The sequence below is a fragment of the Sinocyclocheilus grahami genome, unplaced genomic scaffold (genome assembly GCF_001515645.1).
Source record: "Sinocyclocheilus grahami isolate Dianchi unplaced genomic scaffold, SAMN03320097.WGS_v1.1 scaffold7949.1, whole genome shotgun sequence".
In the NCBI taxonomy this organism is placed as follows: Eukaryota; Metazoa; Chordata; class Actinopteri; order Cypriniformes; family Cyprinidae; genus Sinocyclocheilus; species Sinocyclocheilus grahami.
Window position 1 is genome coordinate 1 of NW_015511785.1, and position 7965 is coordinate 7965.

At 40.6% G+C, this 7965-nt stretch overlaps 2 pseudogenes; both read left to right on the top strand.

The window, feature by feature from the left end:
• Window positions 1–3739: 3739 nt before the first annotated feature.
• LOC107577949 (perforin-1-like) lies at window positions 3740–5169 on the top strand (annotated as a pseudogene).
• A 373-nt stretch (window positions 5170–5542) lies between these two features.
• Window positions 5543–7396, top strand: LOC107577950 (perforin-1-like; annotated as a pseudogene).
• Window positions 7397–7965: the final 569 nt, after the last annotated feature.

Consider the following 7965-nt stretch of genomic DNA (forward strand, 5'->3'; position numbering starts at 1 on the left):
GAAGTACTAAAGAATCATTTTTAGTATATCAAGTACAAAATTAGTACACGAAAATAGAGCACTTTAAGTACATTATGGAAGTGCACTTGTTTTTCACCTGGGTATGCTGGTATAGTGGTGGTTTAGGTTGGTTTATGCTGTTTAGTGCTGGTATAGTGCTGGTCCAGGCTGGTTTATGCTGATATAGTGCTGGTATAGTCCTGGTTCACCAGCATGGGCTTTGTAGGGTTGAGTGTCAGTAGGACAGCTGTCTATATGCAATTAGTGTTTTGGGGACACACATAGTTTTTGCTTGAATATTTCTCTATTTAACACATTAAGGGGCGGTCACACTACACTTTGAACGTGCGAAATTTTTTCGGACGCCGCTGCGAATATGGGCGGGAGCAGGATATGACATCACGAGCCAAGGTTTCCCCTCAGTTATCACAACATGGTGCTTGTACTGTGCACGATGTGCTTGTACTGTGTCTTTTGCGACGGCGTCAAAAGCATCTGGAAAGGAGAAGGCTGTGGGTTCACCCTATTCTATGGACTCGGAATGAGCGGGGAGAGTTCCATTCTTTAATTCAGGAGCTTCGGCTGGATGAGGATCGCCACAAGGAGTACTTTCGGCTCTGTCATATTTTATTACCATTTTTTTTAACTATAGTAAATAAACTATTAATTAATGAAATGTTCAAGGTGTGTGAATAAATTTTGGTTTGACTGTACATATATATATTAAATTTTTAAGTGCTGTGCTTTAAGTGCTGTAGGTTTTTCCCTTTAAATAGGTCATTTTATAAGTTCTTGAGGTGTGCAAAATTAATTTTAAAATGATTCTGAAAATATAAATATAAAATAACGAACTACATTAAGTAATTTAATAATAATACACTTGTGTATAGTAATTATATTGTACTCTCTCTCTCTCTCTCTCTCTATATATATATCATCTGTTCCTGTTTCCATTGACACCGCGAACCATGCTGCTTCTTTTTTTATTTGATTTTTATAATCTTTTAAAGATGTATTATATAAAATAGGATGCTGCACAATGGCTAAAATTAGCGCTTCCTCCATTTTTTAATTTCTGTACAGAGAGGTCACACAGTGACGTATCGATCTTCTACTGGTCACACGTCTTCACTTGATGCGAATTCGCAGGTCAGAGTTTACCAAACTTCAACTTTGGAACGCAGTGCGTTTCCGATCTTTCGCATTCGCATGTGTATGAATGGAAGTCAATGGAACGAAAAGTGCAGTGTGACCGCCCCTTTAACGATGTAAAGGAAAAACAATATGTGACCCTGGACCACAAAACCAGTCATAAGGGTAAAATTTTTTAAAATTGAGATTTATACATCATCTGAAAGCTGAATAAGCTTTCCATTGATGTATGGTTTGATAGGATAGGACAATATTTGGCTGAAAATCTGGAATCTGAGTTTTCAAAAAAACAAAAAAAAAAAATCTAAATATTGAGAAAATCACCTTTAAAAGCAATGCATATTACTAATCAAAAATTATGTTTTGCTATATTTACGGTAGGAAATTTACAAAATATCTTCATGGATCATGATCTTTACTTAATATCCTAATGATTTTTGGCTTAAAAAAAAAAAAGATAATTTTGACCCATACAATGTATCTGTCACAAATCAAGCTGGAGACAACAGGTAAGTGAATGAATAGCAGGATTATTGATAGATATGGCTGAGGCAGATCGAATGGAGCAATGACTGGTGAGTATCCAACACAAATGACAATTCAATTAATCTTAGCGGAGTAGTGATATTTGGTTCTTTTGCAGGTTAACGGAGGGTTCAGGATCCAGGAGCGGAGGAGAGCAACGTAGGAAGAACTTCAGGGATCTAGAGTACAAACAGGTAAGTAGCATATAGAGAGTCTGGTTAAGTTCAGTGTACTGAATGGTAGACCGAACAGTTAGTGACTGGAAGGAGCGTGCTTATGAATGGTGCCTTGATTGCAGATGACAGGTGCGGGAAATCAGAACTCAGGTGATGGTGATCGTGACTGAGAACAGGTGTGAGCCGGGGAGGATTCTGGGACATGGAGTAGGGCTCCTGATCCCCAGTTAAGCCCAGGAAGGGCTCTGGATCTCCAGTTAAGCCCAGAGGGGGCTCCTTATTCCCCGTTTAGCACAGAGAGGGCTCCAGCCCCCGAGTTTAGCCCAGTGAGAGCTCCTGCCCCCGAGTTTAGCCCAGTGAGGGCTCCTGTCCCTGGGTTTAGCCCAAGGAGGGCTCCTGTCCCCGTGTTTAGCCCAAGGAGGGCTCCAGTCCCGGAATCCAGTCCAGAACGCACTCCTGTGCCCGCGCCCTCCAGAGCCCGCTCCTCGAAAGCACCCTCCAGAGCGCCCTCATGACCCTGTTCCTGCCAAGATGCCCATAATTCTCCCCAGGTATTTTTTGGGGTGGGGGTTGTGGGGCTCTGGCCGTAGAGGCCAGGGCGGGGGCTGGGGCCGCGGCCTCGGAGGCTGCCCCGCCATGGCCTCCTGAACTGTATACTCCGCCATGGCTTCCTGAGCCCCCTGAGTTTCCTGCTCCGCCATGGCCTCCTGAACTGTATACTCCGCCATGGCCTCCCGAGCTCCCTACTCCGTCATGGCCCCCTGATTTCCCTGCTCTGCCATGGCCTCCCGAGCTGCCTGCTCTGCCATGGTACCCGGATCTGGTATTGCCTTGGAGGCGTCGCGGCTCCATATGAGTCTGTCCTGAGGGACCTCCAAGGCACCCCCCCCCCCCCCCCCCCCCAATAATTATACCATGGTTAATGGAAACCTCAAATCTACTTGAATCAATATTAAGAAATAATTTAAATCGCACCTTCTGCGCTTCTATAAGCGCTAACTTAATGGTCATGAGTGTCGCGTGAATCAACCTATACTCTGCACGTGTTCACCAGCACGCTCGAGAAATGTGATTTGGTCAAATATGTGATCTACTTGATTTATTTAGAGAAACAGACACTTTAAAATGCTATGGAGAAAGTCACAGCAAAACAAAGACCTCTTATATGAGGTCTTTGTTTTGCTGATCAAGGGAAATTTGATTTCTCATGTCATGACTCCTTTAATATATGGTGAATTCAGGTAAATTGGGACACTTTTTGACCATTGAGATGACTAGAAAAAAAATTCCCAATTAACCTGAATTGACACCTAGTAAAAGTGGTACCGGTTAATTGTGTTCCTTGTGCCCATATCATTCGGGGCACAAGAGTAAGAAGGGGGGAAATGTTGTGCATTGCATTTATGCTGCTAGTCCATGATTATTCCCACTTCAAAGGACATAATATAACTGTGCGTGTGTTAACACTACCATCTATTTGCTGATGTAATTGACACATCTAAGAAACTTAAAATAAAGGTTCTTCTTTGTTCCCACACAATTTATTAATCATTGGAAGAATTGTCATAGCCACGTCATAGCGTATATATATATCACAAACCTGACAATCACAATCACACAGCCATCATACAAGGAGACAGGTTAGCAAGACAACATATTTCATGATGCATTTCTTAACTCCTTAATTCAACTCTTTTGTGAATTTAAGGGAAATCATCAAATAAATAGTTATGATTTTATAGAAACAAATGTAATTATATTATTTATTAGAATGTTTGTCATTTATATGTAACAGTAACAGTTACAATTCTGTGTCATTGTTCATTTTATTTAACTTTTTACATCCATAATAATTTGACAGAAATGTTTCTATCTCATGGCAGATCATGAGGCAATTGAAGGTTTACCTTGTTTTCTGGGCATTGCTTCTCATGACCATTTCTGGAGAGGATGATAAGTCCATCAACAGAGTGTGAGGATGCTCCCTTTGTTCCAGGACACAATCTTGCTGGAGAGGGATTTGATGTTGTGACCATGAAGCGAAAAGGTTCTTACGTGATCAACATGGAAAAATGGGATTTAGGAAATGGCACTTGTAAATTGGAAAACAATAATTACTTCAGTAGAATAAAACAGAAGCTACCAGCAGCAGTTGTAGACTGGAGGGCCTTGCCAAAGTGTTCAATGAAAGTCTCGAGTCAGATCTTTGAATCAAGTGAAGCACTGGTCAATGATTCATCATCAGCACTCTCGGTCAGCTGGAAAGTTGGTTTAGATGTGAAGGCTGTTGGAGCTGCGGTTGGAAGCACTCATTCCAGGGAAGCAAAATTTGCAATGACTAAATCAAAAGAAGACAAATACAGTTTCACCAAACATGAAGTTGCATGCAACTTTTACAGGTGAGACAGCTGGGGTGTTTTTCCTCATTCATACTGTTAAAAAGATGACTATGAAAAGAAACAAAAACGTTAATTGTAAATTGCTCCCTCTTTTATCACACTGAATTCAAACATGGTTACTGTTTTTTACAGATATCGTGTAGCTGAAAATCCTCCTCTTCATGCAGAGTTTCTTGAAGCAATCAAATCACTCCCTGCATCCTATACGATAAAGACGCCTACCGCAACCTGATCAGCACATATGGCACTCACTATACCACAAGTGTCAAGTTAGGAGGGCAAATGAAAGCCATTACAGCCATCAAAACCTGTCAGGCAGCAATGAGTGGACTTACAGACACTGCAGTGAAGGACTGTTTGGATGTAGAAGCCTCTGGTTCATACAGTGTAGCAACTGTGAAGGCAGAGGCACATTTTTGTCAAGAACAGAAGAAAAAGATGGGCACAAATGAAATGTTCAGCTCCATGTTCAATGAACGTCAGACAGAGATTATCGGAGGAAACATAAATGGAGAAGATCTGCTTTTTTCTGGTTCATCACACCCAAATTCCCTCAAAAACTGGCACAATTCTTTGAAGAGTCTCCCTGACATTGTGCATTCCTCTCTGAAACCACTTAATTTCTTACTGAGTGCTGAACACCCTGTCAGGGAAGGACTGAAGAAAGCTGTTGAAGAATACATCATTGAAAATGCCCTTATGAAGGTTTGCTCTGAGCCTTGCAAGATTGGCAGGAAGTGCAGCGCAAGAGACCGATGTGCTTGTGTTTGTGAAAGTAGTCAAATTATAAGTCTAACTGCTGTCCAACTGAAAAAGGACTTGCCACCCTGAAAGTCTACAGTCTCAGTGCCAAAGGTCTGTATGGAGATACGTTTACACAAACAGATGGTTTTGTATTAGTTAAATATGATACTTAAAATAAATGTTCTTCTTTGTTCCCACACAATGTATTAATCATTGGAAGAATTGTCATAGCCACGTCATAGCGTATATATATCACAAACCTGACAATCACAATCACACAGCCATCATACAAGGAGACAGGTTAGCAAGACAACATATTTCATGATGCATTTCTTAACTCCTTAATTCAACTCTTTTGTGAATTTAAGGGAAATCATCAAATAAATAGTTATGATTTTATAGAAACAAATGTAATTATATTATTTATTAGAATGTTTGTCATTTATATGTAACAGTAACAGTTACAATTCTGTGTCATTGTTCATTTTATTTAACTTTTTACATCCATAATAATTTGACAGAAATGTTTCTATCTCATGGCAGATCATGAGGCAATTGAAGGTTTACCTTGTTTTCTGGGCATTGCTTCTCATGACCATTTCTGGAGAGGATGATAAGTCCATCAACAGAGTGTGAGGATGCTCCCTTTGTTCCAGGACACAATCTTGCTGGAGAGGGATTTGATGTTGTGACCATGAAGCGAAAAGGTTCTTACGTGATCAACATGGAAAAATGGGATTTAGGAAATGGCACTTGTAAATTGGAAAACAATAATTACTTCAGTAGAATAAAACAGAAGCTACCAGCAGCAGTTGTAGACTGGAGGGCCTTGCCAAAGTGTTCAATGAAAGTCTCGAGTCAGATCTTTGAATCAAGTGAAGCACTGGTCAATGATTCATCATCAGCACTCTCGGTCAGCTGGAAAGTTGGTTTAGATGTGAAGGCTGTTGGAGCTGCGGTTGGAAGCACTCATTCCAGGGAAGCAAAATTTGCAATGACTAAATCAAAAGAAGACAAATACAGTTTCACCAAACATGAAGTTGCATGCAACTTTTACAGGTGAGACAGCTGGGGTGTTTTTCCTCATTCATACTGTTAAAAAGATGACTATGAAAAGAAACAAAAACGTTAATTGTAAATTGCTCCCTCTTTTATCACACTGAATTCAAACATGGTTACTGTTTTTTACAGATATCGTGTAGCTGAAAATCCTCCTCTTCATGCAGAGTTTCTTGAAGCAATCAAATCACTCCCTGCATCCTATACGATAAAGACGCCTACCGCAACCTGATCAGCACATATGGCACTCACTATACCACAAGTGTCAAGTTAGGAGGGCAAATGAAAGCCATTACAGCCATCAAAACCTGTCAGGCAGCAATGAGTGGACTTACAGACACTGCAGTGAAGGACTGTTTGGATGTAGAAGCCTCTGGTTCATACAGTGTAGCAACTGTGAAGGCAGAGGCACATTTTTGTCAAGAACAGAAGAAAAAGATGGGCACAAATGAAATGTTCAGCTCCATGTTCAATGAACGTCAGACAGAGATTATCGGAGGAAACATAAATGGAGAAGATCTGCTTTTTTCTGGTTCATCACACCCAAATTCCCTCAAAAACTGGCACAATTCTTTGAAGAGTCTCCCTGACATTGTGCATTCCTCTCTGAAACCACTTAATTTCTTACTGAGTGCTGAACACCCTGTCAGGGAAGGACTGAAGAAAGCTGTTGAAGAATACATCATTGAAAATGCCCTTATGAAGGTTTGCTCTGAGCCTTGCAAGATTGGCAGGAAGTGCAGCGCAAGAGACCGATGTGCTTGTGTTTGTGAAAGTAGTCAAATTATAAAGTCTAACTGCTGTCCAACTGAAAAAGGACTTGCCACCCTGAAAGTCTACAGTCTCAGTGCCAAAGGTCTGTATGGAGATACGTTTACACAAACAGATGGTTTTGTATTAGTTAAATATGATGTACAAATTAAGCGCACTAAGACCATTGATGATAATGACAATCCACTTTGGCCAGAAACATTTGAGTTTGGTCCTATTAAGATCAGAATGGCCAATAAACTAACGTTTGAAGTATATGATGCAGACAAATTCTGGAACACAAACCTCCTTGGTAAATGCTCTTTTGAACTTAGAAGTGGAGTTGTGACTGATGCTTGTGCTTTTAAATATGGCACCTTCTATTTTACCTATGAAGCTAAATGTGCTCCCAGTCTGCAGGGCCCTGAGTGTAATGAATACAGACCTTCTCCAATGGCTGCCCCTCTGGCTGATATTTTCAGTTCAAGAAATGGTGTTCTGGTTAAAGATATGCAGAGGCTTGAATTAGCTCACAATAACTCTAATAAGTTCAACACCAAGAGTACTTATGGAAAGCTGATGATGCTGTGACCTGCATCTCAAATTCATCCTTTATGCATGAAAAACACCAGAGGTTCCAGATTAGCGCTCTGTCGTATAGCAACGGTGTGAGAGGAGAGCTGACAAGAGGACAATCCTGCCATGACAGGTGGAGCCAGAATTGCTCATTTTTGTTTTTATGTTTTACTTCATAATGGAGGAGACGGTGATGTACCTCAGGCTTAGCCAAGACCGAGGCCAGATAAGTTACACTGGTTTGCTGCGTCCTTTGTCGAATTACAACTTTAAATGCAGGAATTGGCTTTGGAATTGGCTTGGAGCTTACTTGAATAATGTAATGATACATATGAAAAACTACAAAATACACACACACACACAAACACATAGCAGTTCAAATGCTGACTGATATCTTACAAAGGTGCGATTTTATATAGTTTATTGTCTTGACCATGGTGATCATATGTAGACAGGTTAGCAAAAATAAAACTTTGAATAAAAAAATAGAGCATTGTACAGCTCAATGTTCAGTGGCAGCTGTCACAGTTGAACAGTGCTCGGTTTGAACAGTCCGAGTCCTTCAGATGCAGCCTTTGATATAG